Source organism: Schistocerca cancellata, chromosome 5 (assembly GCF_023864275.1).
Source record: "Schistocerca cancellata isolate TAMUIC-IGC-003103 chromosome 5, iqSchCanc2.1, whole genome shotgun sequence".
Classification (NCBI taxonomy): Eukaryota; Metazoa; Arthropoda; class Insecta; order Orthoptera; family Acrididae; genus Schistocerca; species Schistocerca cancellata.
This window is the reverse complement of record NC_064630.1, coordinates 603,714,677-603,738,455: the sequence shown is the minus strand read 5'-3', so window position 1 is coordinate 603,738,455 and position 23,779 is coordinate 603,714,677. Positions and strand designations below refer to the sequence as shown.

At 40.6% G+C, this 23,779-nt stretch overlaps 1 protein-coding gene across 2 annotated transcripts in view; it reads right to left on the bottom strand.

The window, feature by feature from the left end:
- The window catches only part of LOC126188023 (uncharacterized protein C6orf132 homolog), a 289,046-nt gene extending 265,878 nt beyond the window's left edge, over positions 1 to 23,168 (bottom strand). The window contains exon 1 of one of the 2 annotated variants that reach the window (XM_049929441.1): positions 22,828 to 23,168. The gene's annotated coding sequence lies outside the window, so the exon portion shown is untranslated. The remainder of the gene's footprint in view (positions 1 to 22,827) is intronic. The other variant, XM_049929442.1, reaches the window with a different exon arrangement.
- Positions 23,169 to 23,779: the final 611 nt, after the last annotated feature.

The window sequence follows — 23,779 nt, the reverse complement described above, 5'->3', positions numbered from 1 at the left end:
AGTGTACATGTTTCTCAAAACAAAGCTTTGCTTTCCGGCACATCTTTGGTCTTAAGTGACGTATTGGAGCGTAGACTGTGAGGATCACGTTGCAGAGCTATAATTGAAACTGCCGCCCAACAAAAACTGTCTTTGTCGGTCGTACAACTGATGAAAGATGACAGCAAGAAGCCAGCAATGACGTAAGATCCTGCATTTCTTTCGTGTCACAGTGAGAAAGATGGTACGTGCTGTCTTCTTCCATACATTTAATTAGCTCCACAATACCAACACCAGCTGAAAGAATGTGTTGCAGACAGTGCCTTTACGTCACTAACGGCGAGTAACTGGAAATCTATCTGTTATCAGCAAACTACTTTCACATTAAGAGACGTTGAATAGAAAGTACAGAGATTGTGCTGCAGGAAGTTCAGTTATACATCTAAGTTCTGCAATACGCAAACCACCTTGCGGTGTGTGAGGATTATAAGACCACGAGAATGTTGAGTTGTTCCTTTCAAGGAAATTGGTCGACTGTTTCCCAGTATCGTACCACTGAGCTTTCTCGAATGTCTACAACAATCGTATGGTTAATTCTCTTCTCTCCTCTTCCCATCTCACACATCAAGAGGTCGCTAACTTTTTAAAACTTTGCGTAATATTCTTATAACAGTCTCTGGTAATCCCAGTTCCGCTGAAACACGTTCATATCAGCAGATAATTCGATTAATCAGAGTAAATGGTTCTCATATGCGCTCGCTTTCACTTGAATCAACGTTTGTAAACTACTGATATTAGTGTCACAACGCACTCTGTAATATGGCACTGTAAATCGTTACATTCATAGGACCAAACAATTTCTATGTCATTGTTACTCTTATTCATTTTTGTCTGGACTACATCGTGGTTAAATCACATACAGAGCTAGCACAATGCTGCTGTATAATACAGACTTCGAATTATAGCTATGGAAGGACTTCTTAATTACTCTACTTACGTTGCTCTGGGGAATCACTATGAGAAGTTCCTTCTCTTCTCATTCATCTTACTCTTCTTCATCATCATCATCATCATCTTCTTCTTCTTCTTCTTCTTAAGCGTCATTATCATCTGCTAACTCTGACTCACACTTCTTCGGATTGGTGTTTTCAAGTGGTTTCCTTCGGCGATTCAGTGTTCATCGTCCTCTTGGCTAAAGCGTATCCGTCCGTATAGCTGTGCGAGTTGACGCATCGTTTCTGAGACGGGGAAGTATTCTAGCTCCGGACTGAATCCGCTCTGCTGTTTCTCGAGGAGTCGGTGTGCCGGCCAACATGATGCGGTTTTTACACAGTATCCCATATCCCTTTAGGTGAATACAAGGCTGGTTCCCATGTTCCGGGTCAAGTACATACTACGCAAACTCTTAGAACAGTTTCTCGTACTTGCACACAAAATTTACCACATATAAAGATTGACTCGGTAGACTATTCCTCTCCCGCTAACTGAACAGGAGACTGAGGACATTAGTTGTCTGGAGTTAAACCCTTGTTCAGCATCAGCTAATGTGTACACACACCTCCTTGTTACAGAGTTAAACAGTAGGGAAGGAAGACTACATTCCTCTTTCTGCCCTTTTTAATCAGAGTCCTTCTGTCCTGCTCTTCAGTTCTTGTTGTTACCTCTTAGCTCTCGTAAAATTAGAGTCACCATCCACTTTTTTTGTGTCTGCATGTGAAAGATGCTCTCAAACTATAGTACTGTTTTTGATACGGTTTCCACTACCTAACAGATAAAATGAATCACAAGGAAGGTTCGTGTACATAATTTTTAATTGTAAAGCTGAGTGCAGCTTTTTCAATTGGACGACACTTTAACGACTTGCGCATCGTCAACCTCCTCCAGTTACCTTACCAGAGAAAAGGGACTTACAGCATGACTTTCAATTTCAACGAAGTGTCGTTTCTGGTGACTGCTCACATCGTTGACAGATATTTAGATCAAAATCTTTCGTGGTCCGACAAGGATTCGATCCCTCGACCTACGGGTTTCTAGACACCTGTTTTAACACTAGACCACAAGGTCCGACTATAATTGCAGTAAAATGAATTTGTAATACATATATTAGTATCGGTGGTACCTGTGCAAGGGTAGGGCTAGTCGATAGTATTGTGTATCACCCATCTTTCCCTACAGCTGATGCCTATTTATCTAGAGATTTCAATCTCTTGCACAATTTTAGATTCTTAAATGATGTTTCTTGGTTGATAGATCTTCGTTATCAAACTCAGCGTCAGGACTGCCTCTCTGATGCTTATACCTTCCCTTCAATTTTTTCCCTACTTTCTTTAATTTTTTAAATATATATGTTGCTAAACCCTTCCTTACATCATATTTTTACAATCTTCTCTTGTACATCCTTCCATTCTTCTTAGAAAACGCATTTCTTGAGTCTGCATTCTACTTTCTCGATGTCTTGTTGTCACCCACGCTTCACCCCCATGAGTATGGATTGGTACAGTTACGGTTTTGTAAAATTATAGCTGGGTCTCTTCTCGGACTTCATTCTGCAAAATTTTACAGTCATCCTAAATGTGAAAGTAAATTTATTTAATGTTTCGCTCATGTCGTAGTTTTATTGACGTATGATACCCATTCCAGATATCTAAATTGTTTAACTTCCTTCAAGATCTTACCGTTAAGACTACTTTTAATCTTACTGTTTGAACGCCCTGAAATACTATCTCTTTCGTTTTACCTACAGATAAATTGTGCTTGTAGTCCCGAGATATCTGCTGCAACGTAAAAGACCCCCATCGGATGGTCATCATAATTCTCTGCAGTTAGTGTTACTTCATTTGCATGTATAACTGCGTTCAGTCTAGTGTCGCTCCTTTTTGATTCCCCATTTTCCATGTACTAATCACTTTATGTATGTAAATATTGAAAAGTGTCGGGGGAAAGTAGCATCCTTGTCTTAGTAACCAGTTGGTGTTTACTAGCTTAGTGATTGTGTTTCTCGTATCTATAACACTTTCGATGTTTGTGTATGGATTCTTATCAGTATTTATGGGATGAGACTGACAACTCGTTCAGCCATGATATTCGATGATACTTCTCTCTTTACATTATCAAATGCCTTTTCAAGCCGGCCGGAGTGGCCGTCCGGTTCTAGGCGCTACAGTCTGGAGCCGAGCGATTGCTACGGTCGCAGGTTGGAATCCTGCCTCGGGCATGGATGTGTGTGATGTCCTAAGGTTAGTTAGGTTTAATTAGTTCTAAGTTCTAGGTGACTGATGACCTCAGAAGTTAAGTCGCATAGTGCTTAATAGATGCTTAATAGATGATCGTCCCTTTCCAAAACTGGAATGTTCTTCACATATTATGTTTTCCATGACATTTTGTAGTTATTGATTAAGGATTTTTGCATATAATTTATAGACTGGATCCAAGAGGCCTATTCCTCTATAGTTACATTTATTTTTACCACTTTTTAAAAACAGACTTTACTTTGGCTTTCAATAAGTCATTTGCTACCTTCCTACTTCACCATTTATTAAAATGGTGAAGTTTTGGATATAGAAGCAGTGCTCCATATTTCCACAGTTCTATATTAATACTATTTAAACAAACCTCTTTTCTAAAGACTACTTTGTTGGTTTTAGAGCTTCTGTTCGTTCTCTCACATCAGTATCTTCCAGGTCTTTTGTGTCATTTAGCTCGATCACTTCTCACAAGCACTAATAAACGAACATGTAAATCGCTGATTGCAAGAACCGAGTAAGCCGTAAGGAAGATTAGAGATCAAAAGGATGGAGCATGAGCTCGAACTGAGTAATCAAATCTGCCGACACATTTCCAAAGGATGTAGCTCAACGTTTGCCTCAAGGGCGAACATACGAGAAAATACACGGGTACATATAAGCTAATGTAACTCTACTGTTTGAGAGATTTTTTGCCAAATAACTTGGCGAGGAGGTTTCTGTGTACTTGCAGAACACATACTATCACACGGGAAACATTTTTCAAAGATTACTGCATTTAACACTTTCAGAATGTGGTATATTACTCTTAGCAATTAAACAAATCTGTATACCAGTTTCTTAACATCAGTCCTAGAACACTACATTTAATTTTTTTTAATTATGTGTTTTATAGAAAGCAGTTTTTATTTCACAGAATGCAAATAAATTCGACAGTAATATATTTAGCAAAATTTTGTACCATAGGAAATTGTGTTATAGTATTTATAAGGTCTGTAGAACATTATGCCCTTTTACCTGCAATGCTTCAGAACAAAATGTTCCTTACACGAGGAGAAATGAAAGTTGCCGGAAATGCAGGAAAAGATTATATTAGCATTTGTGCCACTAACAGGTAGCTTAATGTTGACCCTAACCATATAGTGGGTCTCCATGTAGTTCTTTTTTTCTAGTGTGATCCTTCTGGCGTGTCGTTTTGGCAGTAATCTTCACTGACATCTCAAAAGTAATAACACTCCGAATATTAATCTTCTTCAATAAGTTTCCAGGGAAGCGAACTGCATCAAATCCTGGTCTTATTATGGTCCTGATTCTGTCAGCATTACCATCACTAAACACCAGGCGCTTATCACGTGAGGAGATTTTAACAACACTGGATGAGCAAAATGTTGTCTTTGGGTATGTCTTCTAAATTAAGATAATAAAGCTTTCGAGCAGGTTTTGTATTCCACCGCCTTTGCATTTATTTAATAATTCGTAATTAAGCAATCGTAAGTGGACCCATGACCTTCTGTACCCTGTAGATCTCTTCTCTGATGATATAAACCATTAAATTTTCTCAAAGTAAGACAGCGCCGTGTACAAAAACGGAGAAGGTTCAAATGGTGCAAATGGCTCTGAGCACTATGGGACTCAACTGCTGTGGTCGTAAGTCCCCTAGGCCCGCATCTCGTGGTCGTGCGGTAGCGTTCTCGCTTCCCACGCCCGGGTTCCCGGGTTCGATTCCCGGCGGGGTCAGGGATTTTCTCTGCCTCGTGATGGCTGGGTGTTGTGTGCTGTCCTTAGGTTAGTTAGGTTTAAGTAGTTCTAAGTTCTAGGGGACTTATGACCACAGCAGTTGAGTCCCATAGCGCTCAGAGCCATTTGAGCCATAAGTCCCCTAGAACTTAGAACTACTTAAACCTAACTAACCTAAGGACATCACACACATCCATGCCCGAGGCAGGATTCGAACCTGCGACCGTAGTGGTCTTACGGTTCCAGACTGTAGCGCCTTTAACCGCTCGGCCACCCCGGCCGGCTAAAACGGAGAGGGGGCGGCGTGCTTGACACAGTGCAGTGGCTGAAATAAAATGGCCTTTGCGTCATTCGTAACACGAATTAAACTTTAAAAATTGGAGGCAATGTTCCTAACGCGTTATATAGCTATCTGATGGCAAAAAACAGCTTCAACAGTTGTGACCAATTTTACATACAAGCGATTTACAGAAACAGCGGACTGTATGGCGTTCTGCGGCATAGTCGACTGCTACAGTAAACTGGCACGCCGTCTGAGTCCTTGGCTCGTAACAGCGACGCTATATCCTACAATCGAACGATGTCTTTTGCGAGGTCGTGCTTTCTGTTAGGTCTGTAGAAAGGAGTCAACAAATAAAAAGAGGCATGGCAACACACACAGAAAAGTTAAATAGAGTTTGACAGCAATTAAGAAATATGGCAGTTTTGACGCAGAATGAAAAACGGAACGGACGCGCGGCTTAAGTGACAGTATACCGCGAGAAGTGCTAGGGCCTTCTTTCCTACGAGCACTGTCTGTCAAAGGTCAATTGAGAAATAGGGGACGGGTCGTTGATGAGTCTGGCCGACTGCCCTCGCAACAATGGCGTCCACGCAATAACGCACGATTGATGTTTCCGGCTGCGTTTTGCACTTAAGGCACACTCTCATTCACTTATCTCTCAGCTTGCTACACCGACAGCTTCCGTTAATCTTATGAGGTATTTTCAATACTTTTTCCTACGTCAACTGAAAAAGTATCGCCTTGGGGAGAGAGCTGTAACCAGAGAATGGTGTACCTAGGAAAACATAGTGTTTCTTTGTCGGTGTTTCAGTGAAGAGACTGATTTTTGAATGACAAGGAAGAATGCGCACTAGAGACCACCAGAAGCAAGTTCCGGTGTTTCTAATGTTGTTAGACATGAGGTTGTGTTTCATGCAGCATTTCGAAAGATTTAGAGTTCCTCACATTTAAGTCCTGTACAATATATTAATACTATTTTTAATATATTGTTAAGTCTGCAGTTACGGCTTTTTAGGGCGAATAAAAAGCTATATATCTTTAGAGATATATATTACGTGGACAGTTAAGCCATATTTCGTAGGTCCTCCACCATCTTGAAACAGAGGAAAGTTTTCCACCATGAAACTTGTGATGATTGCAAATGGACTGAATTCTATAATACTTTACGAATTTTACCTGACTTGATAGTGAAAATTTTTCTTAGTTTTCAGTAGCTTCTATTTAAAAACGGTATTTCCGTTTTAAATATTTTTTTACAATACTTCTGCTTGATTTGAATTCGTCTACTGACTACTGAAGTGTAGTAGAGTAATAGTGTAACAGGCAGACAGACGATGAAATATAGTAATTTACAAGATTTTATGGACTGCAACGCTTTTAAATTTCAGTAGAAGATTTGTTCCTAGGTACAAGGACATTTACCTTGGAACATATTTTCACATTATCAAAAACCTTAAATTACCAGAATAGTGTTTGTAATTTCAAAAAAAGATTGCAACACACATAAAGTTAATGCCGTCATTAAAAAATTCAATAAGAAAATAAACTTATATTCCAATGTTGGCTAGAGGCGAAGGACTGAACAGTGCACCAATGTTCAGCACTCTCCCCTATTTGTAACTTCATAGGTTGGGAAGATGTCTTTCATTATTGGTGGATGCTAGCGAAAATTTATTCGTCTCCGTACATTTATATCCGGTCGTCTTTCATATGATAATATGATAGGCATATATTATCATCCGAGTTGAACGTTTCTTCAACAGTGGTTTATTACGAGTGTTCGCTTGACGTAGGGATCCAAAGATGTGCAATGGAATCGAACATACACAATCACATGGTACCATCTCCGTATTCGCTATAAAATATTCCGGACATTTCGGCAACATCTAATGAGTTAGAGACGGATGGTAAGATCAGTTAGATAACAATAGGGCAGGAAATAAACGGCGGCTTTGTAGTGGAAACGATACCAGCAGCCGCGCGGAGTGGTCACGTGGTTTGAGGCGCCATGTCATGGACTGCGCAGCCCATTCGCCGGAGGTTCGAGTCCTCCCTCAGGCATGGGTGCGTGTGTTATATGTCTAGGGACCGATGACCTCAGCAGTTTGGTCCCTTAGGAATTCACACACATTACAACATTTGATACCAGCATTCACATGAAATGACTTAGGGACAGTACGAAAAATTCAAATTGAGATGACAAAAAGGCAAATGAAACAGACTGAAATAAGTTTATGTTTCCGACGAAAATCCACAATGAGCGTAAAACTGCTTTCAAAGCTCCGAACTTTTAATGTTGGTATTTGACACTTGCTGTAACACTGCTATTCCCTCATGGAGCACACCGCACTATGAAGCACCTTTATATCAATTTATGTATCTATTTCACTTGATAACATGAAGACTTTCAGACTCTCTCTTATATCGACCATACTTCCTTGCTAAGTTAGCTATAAAAAACCTGTTGAACAAGAGAAGCACATAATAATGATAATAAATACTGTCCTAGTGCAGAAGGAGTTAAATCTGGAGCAGAATCTGACTAGTCTGGAAAAGAGCGAAAAATAAAAATAAAGATATAAAGATAGCAGAACAGAAGAAGAAAATAAAAAAAGATAGGGTAAAGAAGGCTAGGACAGTCTCGTAACGTGATACATGCACTGGTCCGCGGGTGGATAGAAGAATTACAGTTAAGAAATGCCGAGAAAGGTACATCGATAATAGCAAGTAGATCTCTAGCCTGCTCTGCAATACAGAGGGGTTTTGGATTACATTTTATGTACTGGGATGTCAGTTGCAGAGTTGTATGGCTGAGATGGAGGAAGACGGGGGAGGAAGTTTTAGTGATATGCTTGAGTACAGCCAAGACGCTGGAAGTATCACGTTTGATATTGCAGTGATGATAGATCTCGATATTGGAGGAGATTTTCTGAGGCGACAAAGAAATACAATGAAGAAAATAGTGCGTGCCAATATCCCGTCATGCATCCTGCCACGACCACCCTAAATGAGCCTAGGAAGTGGTCTGTTGTCACACTACAGATTGTGACACACATACTATACGCCAGCCTTCATTGGTAGCTCGAGTCGTCTGGAATTTTCGTTGCTTATGCCATATGGAGCTATACCGCAGTAGTAAAGACCACACTGCGCGCACTGGACTCAAAGCCCAATACTATTTGTCAGTCATTTTTCATTTGTAAAAATCAAAGCAATCGTAAACTTGACGTCGATTTGAACACCACAGTGCTTTGCAAGGCGTGATCTTACTTGACGTGGTATAAGCTTGTCCGAGAACTGTCAGGCACATTCGGTTACTAGTGGACAGTCAGCTACTCAAATCCAAATCACAGGAACTATGTGACTTTTCTGCATGCATGGGGAAAAATTTAAAATCCGTATTGCTCTGCAGCTACGAGCATCGACAATATGTCAGGCGTAAGAGAAATGATTAAAGAGATGAAAAATACGTAATTACAGCACCTTCATTCGAATTTTTGTTGACGGTGGCAGACTACTATCTCACTCCCCTTTCTCAGTATTATCATTATTATTATTATTAACAACCGAGTTAATTACATGATTGATCAAATGTAATTTATTTTTGTTGCATGTCACTCTGGTATTTTATGAAGCCTAGATCTGCAAGCGGCCCAATCCAGTATTTGTATAGAAGAGCGTTGAAAAGCACCTTAAAACCATAATCATGTTGAGTGATATACGAAAACAGGGATCGTTTAATCCAGATTCGATCTGCGTTTGCCTCACATCACTGTGCCACTGTGCCACAAGTGAGACGCCGGCGTTACAATGTACGAGCAGGTGAAGCGGGGAACACGAGACGAAAATGTGCTAATCTTTGATAATATCGTACAATATAAAGCTTCTCCGCACTTGAAACTGAAATCACTGATTTGCTCAATGCCATTTTCCTGAATTCGACGACAATTTAGATGAATGGACTGAAGACCATCGGCGGAAACTAGGTACGTTGCGCTGTACACAACCGCACAAAAAATTATCAAGCCCTATATTCTCTTCCTGATGGGGAACAGTCTAATAAAGGAAGCCATCGCAGTTAGGGAAGCAATAAAATACGGCATATGTGGCACACGAAGCAGTGTAGTGATATTAACCTATCCCATAACTGTAAAACAGCCTTAAAAAATCAAAATGAAACAAAAGTTCGACTGCAGCAATTAAAGAAGTCGGTGCAAATAAGGGATAAGTAATAGTAAAAAATTTCTTATCGATTCCAGGGCACAGTGCCATCTTCCATAATCAGATAGCAGATAGCTTAACAAAGCGAAATCGTAAATGATAGAGTTCCTTACCAAGGAATGCTGAACTGATTAACGGAAACGAGGAACGACTAGCATACATAATGGGATGAGGCCAAGATTTCAAAAGGAGTACTTCACGGCCAGCTGCAACGCATAATAACAGTATGTCATCCGTTTACTTACTGGAGTCGGAGCAGATGACTCAACGATTACGCGCATCTGTTTCAATCATGGCAGATTTCCAACCCACGTATTCCGAATAGGATTTCAGGTATCTCCGTTATGCGATTTAAACAATGAAAAAGGAGACGAGAATCATTATTTTCGTATACCAGATACAAGATGCAACAAAAGACTTTTTAAGCGCCGTCGATATTTCCAATATCTGTTGCAGTGCTGTTATCAGTCCGAAAGATTTCACTAGTGTTAAACGTTATATTTAGCCACTTAAATGTGTGTGACCTATCTAGAGGCAACGTTTACACGATTGTCGATTTTTGTATGATGCCATGTTTTCTTTTTTTATTATTATGCTATAATCGCTTTATGAGTAAATTCTAGCGGTGTCACTTATAAGTCTTTTATTGATACCCCAGTTTTTTGTAAACAGCAATTAACGAGGTGCATATTAGAATAATCATTAAGAAACATACATTATAAATGTGATTGATGGCTGTATGGTGACGGCCGAATGCCGACAAATTAAAAAAAAAGTGTAAGACTACTGTACTTTAGTGATTATTATGTGATATATTGAATGTAGAAGTTCCATGTTATGCCTATGACATGATGCATAGCACAAAATACGCGTTAGTCGTTGTTTTAGTTTCTAATGATACTCTATGAACTACTTTAACGAATACAGGAAAGCTTAGACAGTACTATGGAAAAGGCGCAATGTACTCTGAAAAAAAAAAATCTAGGAAGCTCCTTTGGAGGCACGAACGAAATTTCAAGCAATCTCTCAGAAAATAGCTTTCATTTGTCCGAGACTTATCACGAGCGGATGCCAATAGGACGCCGGCAGTAATTCCTGACCGGCCACCGGCCGGGGTGGCCGAGCGGTTCTAGGCGCTACAGTCTGCAGCCGAGCGACCGCTACGGTCGCAAGTTCGAATCCTGCCTCGGGCATTGATGTGTGTGATGTCCTTAGGTTAGTTAGGTTTAATTAGTTCTAAGTTCCAGGCGACTGATGGCCTCAGAAGTTAAGTCGCATACTGCTCAGAGCCATTTGAACTGACCGACCTACTGTGCCAAGTGCGGTTTACTTACATTTATCCAGAACAATTAACAGGTATGCTTTCGATTAATTGCTAGTTGATGAAGATCTTCGCCCCCCCCCCCCCCCTAAAAAGCAGAAAATTCTGTCAACAACTCAGTTATTGAATCGAATTCGGAAGGACTGATACCGAGTCGAAACTGACTCTGCTGATTAAACCTTCCCAGTGCACCTCGACTTTCGTGTCGGGAGACGGACAGCGGACAGTTACGGTGCTGTACTTAGATTTTCCAAAATGGATTGTAGAGTGTGTTCAGTCTGCGCATATGTTTCTTCTGGTTTATAGACTTTTGTGTTGAGCACATTCCTAAATTATCTTCATCGTCAACATTTACCACAATCGTGCACCAGAACACCATTTTTACCGTTCCAAAGTAGAACCATTACTTGCGATTTAATCTTTACGAAACACACACTAAAATTTTTTAGTGATGAACGACCTATCTTCTACAGGAATCTGGAGCTTAAAAAACTTTAAACAGCAAAGGCCCGGGTATCAATGTACTCCTGAGAGTTAAACGAAAAATCGGCAAACCCCATTTTGCTACATGTCTGTCTGTATTTCAGGTTAGTTTTTAGCGGCTCATTACGTTGAGATGCAGCACAGTTCTCGAGAATGCCGAGAACACCGCGCAAATCCTCCAGAAAAATTATAGAAACCTCTGGACGATGATGTGGTTGTGGAGGGAGTTCACTCTGTGGCAAGGTCGTTGGAATGGCCGTTAACATTAACGTTAACGAGAAGCCCATTTCGAATCCCGATGGGGCCGTTGTGATTATCCTCGGTCTATTAAAATAACTGTCCATGGTTGCACGGCGATTCCTTCCAGACGTCAACCACTAATTATTTTATCCTGCCTTATTCCCGGTATTGAGCAAATGTTCGCTTCCTACCGATGATCCGCTGGATAAAAAAAAATATCTTAACTCAGCTCAAGTTACTGGCTCTGGCTTTTTGCTCTAAATATTTAAAACCACACGAAAATGCTATACGTCAATACTATTAGCACTATAATTTCATATGTTCATGGAGATCAGGGTCATGGAAATTAAGAAGCTGTCAGTGCGATTGTGTTGCAGTGAAACTATTGTTATATGGACTGGTTGACTCAATATCATTAAACTGTAGTTGTATCATGAATGCACTGAGGAAGAATTCAACCAGCAACCAGAAATTTTGCAGTACTCATGTCAAAATCAATCGTGGTCTGCAGAGTAACGTGTCTAGTAAGTGGGTGAAGGATGGAAAAGACCCAACATAGTTTAATAACGAAATTCGGAGGATTCGGAGGATGCTGAGGAAGCATAGGCAGTTGCACTCTAAGCTCAAAAGATAACGCACAAGTGACGACAAGCGAAGGTCAGTAGAGATTCCTGCGTCCGTGAAAAGGTATATGCGCGAAGCATGTAACTATCCTCACACCTTAGCAAAAGATCTGACAGAGACCATGAGAAAATCCTGATCGTATGTCAAATCGCTAATCGGGTCTAAGGCTTCCATTCAGTCCCTTGTTGACCAGTCTGGTGTGGCAGTCTAAGATAGCAAAGCGAAAGCTGACGTGTAAAATTTCACGTGCAAGAAATCGTTCGCACAGAGAATCGTACAAACATATTGTCATTTCACCATCGGACAAACTTCCGGATGGAGGACATAGAAATAGGCATACCTGGCGTAGAGAAACCACTGAAAGATTTGAAGACAAGAAAATGACCAGAACCGGATGGAATCTCAGCTCGATTTTACAAAAAGTACTCAATGGAATTTATCGTGAATTCCTCGCCTAGAAAAAGTCCCAAGGAGCTGGAAGTAAGCCCAGGTGACTCCAGTATATAAGAAAGGTACAAGAATGGACCCGCAAAATTACAGACCAATATCTCTAACTTCTGTTTGCTGCAGAATCCTTGAACATATTCTGTGTTCGATTATATCAAACTTTCTTGAGACTGAGAAGCTTACGTCCACGAATCAGCATGGTTTTAGAAAGCATTGCTCGTGTGAAACTCAGCTTGCCCTTTTCTCACAAGATATACTGAGAACTATGTATGAAGGGCAAACAGGCAGATTTCATATTTCTAGTTTTGCGGAAAGCATTTGACACGGTGCCCCTCTGCAGGCTGTTAACGAAGGTTGGAGAATGTGGAATAAGTTCACAGATATGAGTGTCTCAAAGACTTCCTAAGTAATAGAACCCAGTAAGTGGTCCTCGACGGCGAGTGTTCATCAGAAACAAGCGTATCGTCATGAGTGCCCCAGCGAAGTGTGACAGGACCGCTTTTGCTCTCTATATACAGAAATGATTTGGCTGACATGGTTGGAAGCAATGTACGGTTCTTTTCTGATGATGCCGCCGTTTACGGTAAGGTGTCGAAACTGAGTCACTGTAGGGAGATATAAGACGATTTAGACAAAATTTCCAGTTGGTGTGATGTATGGCAAGTAGCCTGAAATGTGGAAAAATGCAAGTTAATGCGGATGAGTAGGAGGAACAAACCTGTTCCGATACTGTGTTACTAGTATATATATCTGGGCGTAACGTTGCAAAGCGATTTGAGATGGAACAAACATCTGAAAACTGTGGTAGGGAAGGAAAGTAGTCGAATTCGGTTTATTGGGGTACCTTTAGGAGAGAGTGGTTCATCTGTAAAGGAGACCGCACATAGGACGGTGGTGCGACCTATTCTTGAGTACTGCTCGAGTGTTTGGGATCCGCACCAGGTCGGATTGAAGGAAGTGATCGAAGCAGTTCAGAAGCGGGCGGCTATATTTGTTATCGGTAGGTTCGAACCACACGTATGTGTTACGGAGATTCTTCGGGAACTCAAATGGGAATTCCTGGACGGAAAGCGACGCTGTTTTCCAGAAACACTGTTGAGAAGATTTAGAGAACCGGCATCGGAAGCTGACTACCGAACAATTCTAATACCGCCAACGTGCATCGCGCGTAAGGACCATGAAGATAAGTTACGAGAACTTAGGGCTCATACGGAGGCGTACATACAGTTGTTTCCAGAATGAAATTTTCACTCTGCAGCGGAGTGTGCGCTGACATGAAATTTCCTGGCAGATTAAAACTGTGTGCCGGACTGAGACTCGAACTCAGGACCTTTGTCTTCCGCGGACAAGTGATCTACATATACAGTTGTTTTGCCCTCGCTCTATTTTCGAGTGAAGCAGAAGAGGAGAGGACAAGTAGTGATGCAGTGTACCCTCCCCCACCTAGCGTACGGTGGCTTGCGGAGTATCTATGTAGATGCAGATATAGATGGCTGTAACTCTAGTAACGCCATATGTACAAGAATACCATGCTCTTAATTATTCGATAATTGCACAACAGATGTACTGTAAGGAAAGGAAAACTTAAGTCATGACATATTATAACAAAATTTTTACAGCCAGTATAGTGATTTAAAAAAAGTAAAGTATTTGACGCGACTAACATAGTAACTGTAAGACTTCGTCAACATGACCTCCAGCACGTAACGAATATTGTGTGTCAGAATATGGAACTTCTTGTATAATTCACCTGATTTACAGCATTATCTTTTAAGTCTCCAATTAAGCGTAACTGCAGGCACGAATCTTTTGTCTGGCCGAACATTCGCTGACCTGAGAAAAGCAGAAGTAAAGGTTCATTGTGTAAAGTCACATAACCGACTCGTGTGAAAGGTTGTTACAGCTTCAAACAGTTTTTTAAAATTTAAAGTGATTGGTTCTCAAGTTTACACAAACAATAAGTGCTTCCGTACTTTCCATTCACTAGATTCGTTCCTGCAGTGGCATTAAGTGGTGTACTGATGAATACGTTAGACATGGTCCGTTACTTCGGTTCCCACACTTTGTCTTATTAATGTGGAGCAACGCTGAGATGACTCATATCGATGGAATGCCACATGTCACAGTGAATACAACTGAAAACTCTTTTATTCATTAGCAGCATCATTGGCATAAAAATTTCGCCAAGTCCATTTTCCGTCCTTCAGCCATTTTCAAATGGTCATAATTTACCAGCAGGAGTTCCTCCATCGATTGTGAAATTTCGTGTAAGTGGTAGTCTGACGTAATTAAATAATGCTGAGAGTTAGGGATGCCCTTTGTACCGAAGAAAAATGTTGGAAGAACTAACAATAAGTGAAAATTTCGCTGTCAGTTGAAGGTGTACGCTGTCCTCCACACTGTAAGCATTGGGCCGCGAAATAATTATGATGACACACTTAAAGTCATCATACGACAAAGTTATTTTGTTACTGTTAAGTGGAATCTTTAAATTTTGCTTATTTTGATTTTCTCTTTCGTCAGTTTAAGGTCTCGGGTGTTTTCTTCTTTAAGGGATCTCATTCGTTAGTCACGTGTTCTTTATACCGCCCACTGTGATTGTGTTTAACAGCGACTAACTCATCAGCTCACCGAATGAATCAAAAACGATAGCGAGGTAGAAGACAAGTGTAAAAGTATCAAGTCGTTAGACTCCATGGTGCTGCGGTTCAGGGTACCTTAAGGGTGAAGTTCATTGTACGATAATTTAGACACTTATAAGCGTAAGACCTCCTGCACTCATCTTTCAATAGGATTTTTAGTATTTTAGTGGAGGATAAGTACTTTAAAAGGCCGTTCCTTGTGTTTCGTGGCAGGAGAGGGAGGGGGGGGGGGGGGAGAGTGCCTAGAGAACATTCAGTATGCTGCCCCATACTCCTTAAACAAAAATTATTGGCACTCAGTTCGAAACCCATCGTGAGAATCAAATTCATTAAATACATATAAAATTATTTTGAAATTTTTTGAAGGAATAAATTCTAGATTTCCTGAAATGCACTTGATCTCCTATGAAAAAGTGCAGTAGAATATTAGCAGCTTCCATTTTTAACTACACACTTATCTGAAGGGGACTGTAACTTCCAGCTCGGTGATCGTACTCGACCACACAAGTCATGTTTGCTGTGTATATAGCTTTTAACACCCAATAAATAAATAAAAAATACAAGTTATGTAATAAACTAGTTAAACTGCGCTGCGCATCCTGAATAAGGGGACGAGCTAACACGCAATACTGGCCGTCATCCAACCATTAGGTACTCGATGAAGCAACTAGTTACAAAAATTATTTATTTCCTATCGTTCATATTCCGTCTCTACAGCACTTACCATAATTTGTGAAGAGCAAATGTGCATTCCTACTGGAAATAATAACGAATAATCGAAAAATCTGTCAGAAGGCTGAAGATTTCACTATTAACTGTAATTAATGTCAAGTAAGAGTAACCGTCTCAGTAACAGCAAATAACGATTTTTATGTTGGGGGAAAACCTGCCACTCTCATTACGTTCCGACGGTTTCACTTCGCTTTGAGTCAGTAATTTCTAGAATTCTGATCCATATTTTATCTAAACCAGCTTCAAACATCGGCAAGCCTTTCGGCATATGCGTTAAAATTTTGGAAAATACGGGAGAAAGACAAACAAGAGACTATCTCCTCTCCTTTGTGGCATAGGGGTTCGGTGAATTATCAGGCACCTGTTTGACTTTCGTGAAACGGTTATTTACGTGTACCGAAAACATGAATTTAAAGTGTATTTGTTGTATGAACAGTGAAAAATACTTTCGAATGGATTTATGTGGTTTTGGTATTCGCTTGCTGCGTCTGTACATCTCCAATTATGTATCGTTGGCGAACACAGAAATCTGAATTTTCGTTTAAGCTACGTTTCATCTCAATTTACGAAATCTTCAGGAACATGAATTCTATGTTTTAACTTACAGCTATAAGCAACGAGCAAAACCAACTTTCTCTTCAGATCTGTAAACACGTGTATAACAGTGTTTATCCATGTCGTTTGGTAAAAATTATCTAAAAATTTTAACACCAGTACACAAATAAAGATTTTTAGCACTGCTGAGATACATTTAATGCACGGTTACATACGCAATAAACTTCCACTGCTGTCACGTTTTTTGGCCACATTCATCATTTTATCACTTTGAATACCTATTCAGATTTGTAGTTCAAAATTCCTCCCGTACATGATTGTGTAGGAAATTTGTACATCATTTTCCGAGGTTTACTGGGGAAACTTCTTTTACCATGTTGCCACCAAAAAAATTTATTCTTGTACTCTTTGCAAGAAACGTACTCTCAAATCAGATATCAATAGCTCGTAACACAACGGTAATCCAGTTGCCAAGAGAATGCATAATTGTTTTGGTGCCAAATTAACAATAACTCTACTGTCTGCTGTCAGGCAGTTCATTTGTAAGACTTTCCTAAATGACATATTTTCACAGACTTGTATATCTAGACCAATATTTTACCTATAGTTTGAAATCTTTCGCGAGTAAAATATTATCAACAGTCAGGCGTAAAAAATACAGAAAGTAACCACATTTTAATAGAGCCCTCTTAATGTATGTATTTGACTAACCTACTGTGCACTAAAACCCTGACAGCTGGTCACATACTTGAGAACGCACATAAGCGAAGCCACTCGTACGCTATGTGGTGTAAAGTAAAATTGAATGAACACATATTGCACATAAGGCCACGTGTCAGTCAACACTCTTGAGAATATAAGTATGTCTACAGCAAAGCAAGCATTTTGATAACCACAAACATATTGATATGTAAGGTTGTGCAGTGCTCCTTAGTGAAAAAGAAGACCTGCAATCTCTCAGCATATATGGCGGATTTCTGAAAATGCCTCCTCCCAAGTATCTACAGAAAATGAGGAATAAAAAGCATACTTCATTTGGATCTCCTCTATGGAAAACTAGTCCATTTTACTACTGACTTCCTTTGAAACACATTTGAACTGGATTTCGAATTTTTTTTCCCCCTTCGTCTGCTACTGCGGGAGATATCGTTGGAAACAATAGTAGTCAAAGTTATCAGTCAATGGCTCCGGAATCTGCAGAGCAGGCCGCCGAAAGTTCATAAATTGTGTCAGAGGACGGCCTGACTCCCAAAAACTAAAGATGGGCTAGAAAGTGACATTGGCTGAGTACGCTTGCATTTTATGATCAAATTTTATTACCGTATATTTTAATGTCACGAACAAAACTGAAACACTTATAAATGTACCTATGGCAAACTGCATCAGTTACAGTTCACTAATTTGTATGTTTATTAGACAAATAGAAAACAGGGATATTTACTGCATGAATTTCTTATTAAACAGGCCAAAACCTACAGGCTTTGAAAGTTCGACTCAGCTTCAAACAGCAGGTAGGCATATTTACTGCCTGAAATTCTTGTTAACCATTAGAGGTTGAGATCTAAGAACTAGTATCGATCGTGCAGGCCTGAATATGGCATTTTGGTTTCTACAGTTTCCTCCACTATCACTCCGAACGCTGTAAACTTTAGTTCGGAACTCTCTGGAAATATGTAACGTAACCTGTAACATGAAACTATATACTTCGCCCGTTGTTATACCGAAGCTTTGATACGTATCTAGGAACGACGTTTGTTAGAATGAGCTGCCAAAGTTTCTCGGTCTATTTGCAGAAACTATCAACGTATCACGTGCTATTGTATCACATTCACTTGTTACCAATTTGTTACTTGTTTACTTGAAGGACAGGTATGTTTATGTTGCTAATTATCCATGGAAGTTTTTGTTGCTCAGCTGCTGTGAATATGAATTGTGAAACTGACGATTTCGCTGAAAACGGTTAGACTGTTTTCGTGCTGTTATTATGACACTGATGGGCAATGTTCGTCACCGAAATTTACCTCCATCCCATTGGCAATGTTACGAAAGGAAAATCTGTCCGAAATGAGGTCAGACCTTTATGAATTCGCAGACACACTGCCAACGACAACAATGGAGTAGGTCAATCTGAAAGCCCTTGCTGAGGCATTCTTCCCTGTTATCGATCTCACGAGCCACAGCGTGGAGGGATATAAGGGAAATTTGTTTGTACAGTGCAGGCGGAAATAGAGGCGAAATACTGCGACGAAGCGAAAACACACCCTGGGACGTGGAGGAACAAACAGTACGGGATGGACAGACTCAATAATTGCAAGCCGTGTATTAGTCTTGGCCGGCGCCCACGTTTCTTCAGGGAGTTTACCCAGTGAGAGAGTGCGAGGCGATGGTTCTGTAATCTGCAGACTCATCCTTGCTGTCTGCAGACTTTGACGGAATTATGGACGTCTTCCAATCGATCAAAAACAGACGAAGCTGAAATACTGGAGACACGTGAAAACAAACTGTCATTCTTGAGTTTTTACTGAAAACAGAACTTCCACTATTCCTTATTCCATTTTCTACTAATATATGTCACTTTGCTACCCTGTAATGATTTTCAATTTTTTCTCCAACGCACAGTTTTAAGAAGCTGGAATGCGGTTACATATTCATGTTTAATGAATCATAGATATCTATTATTTCAGGGGGAAGGAAGCTCCAGACTCCTAATCTTCGATAATGAAAAACAAAGAGCACAAAAGAGCTTTCAACCACTACGAAGGAAGTTGTTGACGACGAGTAAATGTAAAAATGCTTTCTTTTTAAACAAGAGAAGCAAATTGCTTTTTTAAGTTTCACTATTTTCATTTTAAGGCTACTTTCTTAGATTTATGGTGATATTATCATGATACCGAATACAATATACTGATGTTATTAGTGGCTGGATAATTTTGATGAGTTTCCAAGACGGTCGGTAAGAAAATTAAAAATATTGCACCAAAGTTGAATTGGAGCGATAAAAATACCTGATCTTCTAAAAGAGGAAATGAAAATATTGGTTAACTGGTTAAAAATATGAACATATCAGTTATAGTCAACGATTACGCTTTATGAAAGGTTCTTAATTAAGAGGCGTAGCATGTACACCAAACCTTAGTGAACGAAAATTTAGGTAAGAATTCACGAAGCACTTCTTATTCAAACATCGCCGAAATGAAAGAACTGTTTGCAAACTCTTACAGGTAGTAATAGTATTTTTTGTATTAGGCAAGAGCTGGGTGAGTGTAGCAGGAAATTAAAGAACATCCTAAAGTTGGTAACAAAATTCTCCCTAACAAGCGACAATCTGTAATTACTAAAACTGTAAAAGATAACTAAGGTGATTTTAATATTAGACAGGGTACGAAAAAAATAAAATGAAGTATGTTGCCTAGTGGCGCACTTTGCACTTTGATGGCAATGAATTCTTAACCTCGATTCGAAATAAAATTAATGCATGATTTTTTTTAGCTCTATTCTTGGAGATTCACAGGAATGTATTCCAACTTACCTCAAATAGGCGACTTATATGTCTTCGAATATTATTAGCTTATAACTAAATGTCGTTCTGATTATAAATAAAATGTATAATTTTTTGGTGCTAATCCAACAAAAATAGTTTGGCAGTCCATTTACAAAACTTTTTTGAACGACGTCTTTTCACAAAGCCCTATAGCTACATCAGTATTTCACCAACACTTTATATTGTTCCGTTGGTAAAGCTATTACTAACAGTCTGAGGTGAAAATATGCAAAAAATAACTACGTTTCAATACAGCCGTCCTGGTGCAAGTACTTGACTACTGTGCACTAAAAAACGACATAATGTACCACATATTTCGCAACGCATATCAGAAAATCAATTCTAAAGTAAGATTGAATGAAATCATATTGAACATAAGACCATGTGTCAGTCAACATACTTCACAACAAAACTTTGGCTATGAATAATTTACGTGTATGTTGTTCCCTAGGCGAGAAATGTAATGAATTTCCGAAAGAAAGTATCGGGCACCGTAACTTCCTTCCGCTGAATCCATAATTGCACAGTATCAGATTTTCGACACTATCATTTGTGATTCACAAACCCAAATTACAGGTTTAACCCCCTGGACAGATATAATGAGATGCACAGCTGTTGTTGGAGCATTTGTTTCGACAACAAAACCCGAGAAGAGCGGAAGTTCAGATTCTGTAATCCATTATCCAAGGAGTAATGCCTCTCGAAATCAATAGCTCATTATAATGAAATGAAATCGATGGGGCTTGACCTACTCATTCTCTGCAGGTCGCTACCATCCCAAGTTGGAGTTTGCACGAGTCCCGCCAGAGAAGGAAAACACTAGCATGTGACCAGAAATAACGTGCGGTCATTAGTCGTCCCAATTGCAGAGGCCGTCCGTAGTTTTCGACAGTCCGCGACTTGCCTGCCCGGCGAGGCGGGAAGCACCGCATTAAAACGATATTACGTTACGTAATGAGCAGTTCGTTACTGCAAGGCTGCGTGCCGTTCGCCGCTTGGTCGCTGGGAACACTCGGAACTACCGTGTGTGGAGTGCTGCGGTGTCCATCTGGTCTTTGCTCTGCGCTAACGAAAGACCGTGCAAGGTAGCATTTCCTCATCAAAAGTTCATTACCAAGGCTAGGCGGCTCCTAATGACGCATCTCCTACCGCCTCAATTAAACAGCATCCACCTATCGGGAGAGGACATGCTGACGTTAATGCTATGGTGGCGCACTGCGAATGCATCCAGCTCTGAGGCGAGAATGAGTCTGGGGCCCAGCCGAACATTTGTGACCGGAAATCACGTTCCTCTTCGACAAGCGAGTTTTTTTCGGTTTAATGTACTTCCTGTAGAGTTAGAAGCCAGTGTACTACATCATTATTTCAGAAACACTACAGCCCGAATTATACGAATGCGAACGCTCACTGCTAGACTGGAAAAATTTTGCTGTTCTACGAATATTCGTTGGCCTCCATCAGCTGTCCTATGAAAGAGTAGGTGAGATGATTATGCATTTAAATTCAGAACAGTTCATAAATAAATAAAAATTTCAGAAAAATTATTGCTGCACTTACGCGACTGTCTACGCTCATTATGAGGGTAGAAAATAATGCTGTTGAACTAAAAACTTGTGGTTTCCAAAAGCTGTCCTATGACATTACAGATGAGTAGATCATGTACTTAAATTGTAAACAAAAAATTTGATTAAAATTTTTAAAAAATTAGCTGCGTGCTGTCATTATTTTAGAATAACTATAGCTCAAATTGCATGACTTTGTACCCTCATTTTAAAACTAGAAAAATTGTGCTGCTGTACGAAAATCAGTTTGCTTCCATCAGCTGTCCTACGAAGGAGCAGATGAGTCCATTTTGTACTTATATTGTTGACACTTAAAAAAAAGTAATTAATGTTCCTACAGCAGCAACCAAAGCTTCCCCTGCATTCTGTCTGCGTTGAATGTGGCGTTAAACGCCAAGTTTCTAGATTTGTGTTAGAGCATATATTAACATTTCCATCGTCTGCTTATTCCTGTCGAAGCATCGAGGTAATCCTTACAATTTTCTCAATGTCGCTACCCCACAGAGAGTTATTCACAGAAGTATATTTCCTTGCAAGTGTTGTGTATCATCACTCTCAATGGAAAACATGCCATAAACAGGATTCTGGCAACCGACGCTATTTGTCACTTTGTTTCCACAGACGTGAAATCTGCTCGAGTATTTGTTTATAAAGAATCCAGGGCTGATTTTTACTCACGTGACGTGCTTTATTGTGTTTATCATCCCATATAATCACTATATACTCTGGTGGAAGATCTACTAAAGATAAAATTTTGTCAACAGTCTAAGACAAGTTTTCATTAACTGTTATTAAGTGTTTCGGAGGAATTAGGCCATTTTCAGCCTTAACACTAAAATACAGGATTGTTGGTAAGGTAGTCGCCAGCTGATGTTCGTTGCTACAAGTGGCCAAACATCAGCTGACGCCGGTGGTAGCAACAGTTCTGCAATTTAACGTTAAATTCGAAGGTGCGCCAATGCGGACAAACCAGTAATAATGGTTAATAGAAACTTTATCTAGACTTTTATTTATTGCAAAAGGTCTTCATACCATCATACCTAAAAATGTCGAGTAAATTGTGATATCAGTAGCTAGTCAGTTAGTTGGACAGAAGCTGCGAAACAGGTTGTTATTCATTACTGCCCCATTTCTTGCCCTGAGGCAAAGAGAGAAGTATATTCTGATGGAGTGTTTACAGTAGTTTTCACTTCGAGATGTCCGTAAGTGAGAGCATACCTTACGTTTCCAACGGCCGACGTTGTCTTCGGAAGACAGCGACAACACTGTGATGTCGTTCGAAAATCGCGGCAGCGTCGGGTTTCCGAAGTCGGTCGCTGCCGCGTCGTTTCGCAGACACACTATTGTTGCAGTAACACACGAGAGTAGCACACGAACACGGAGGAGTCGGGATGCGGGAGACGGACACACTGCGCGTTCTTCGGGTGGCGGGAGTCGGGGAGGGCCCAGGGGGATCGGAAGGGAGCGCGGCGGGGCTCTCGAGGAGAGGAGGCACTCGGCGTGGTTCGGAGCGCGCCCGCACGACCACAGCGCCAACCGAGCACTGACTGCGCGCAGCTGGCAGCGGCGGCCGTCTGCCGCGGCGTCTCGCGTCCGTGGCCGTTCGCTGCCTGGGTCCGGGCGACACCGGCGGCGCGGCCGCGAACTAGAGCCCGCCGGGTCCGGGGAGCGCGCCCGGTCACTCGGCGAGTTTCAAGTGCAATACGACGCGAGGAAGACGAGAATCGAACACCGATCTTTTCTGGCGCGATTACTGCGAGCATACCAATACCTAACTGTTGTAATACACGAATTGTGCCTACATCCACATCTACAGGTAAAAAATGCAAGATTGTTTAGAGTGTGTTTCAAAACGGGGGAGCACTTAAGGGATATTTCGTTGCCAATCACTTCAGAAACCTGCTACGAAAGCAAAGACAGCTTCACAGCAAATTTAAACAGACCCAAAGTCTCACAGGTAACTATATACACTGAAGAGCCAAAACTACTGGTACACCTGCCTAACATCCTGTAGGGACCCATCGAGCAAGCAGAAGTGCCGCAATACGACGTGGCATGGATTCGACTAATGTGTGAAGCTGTGCTGGAATGAACTGACACCATGAATCATGCAGGGCCATCCGTAAATGCCGGCCGCTGTGGAAGAGAGGTTCTAGGCGCTTCAGTCCGG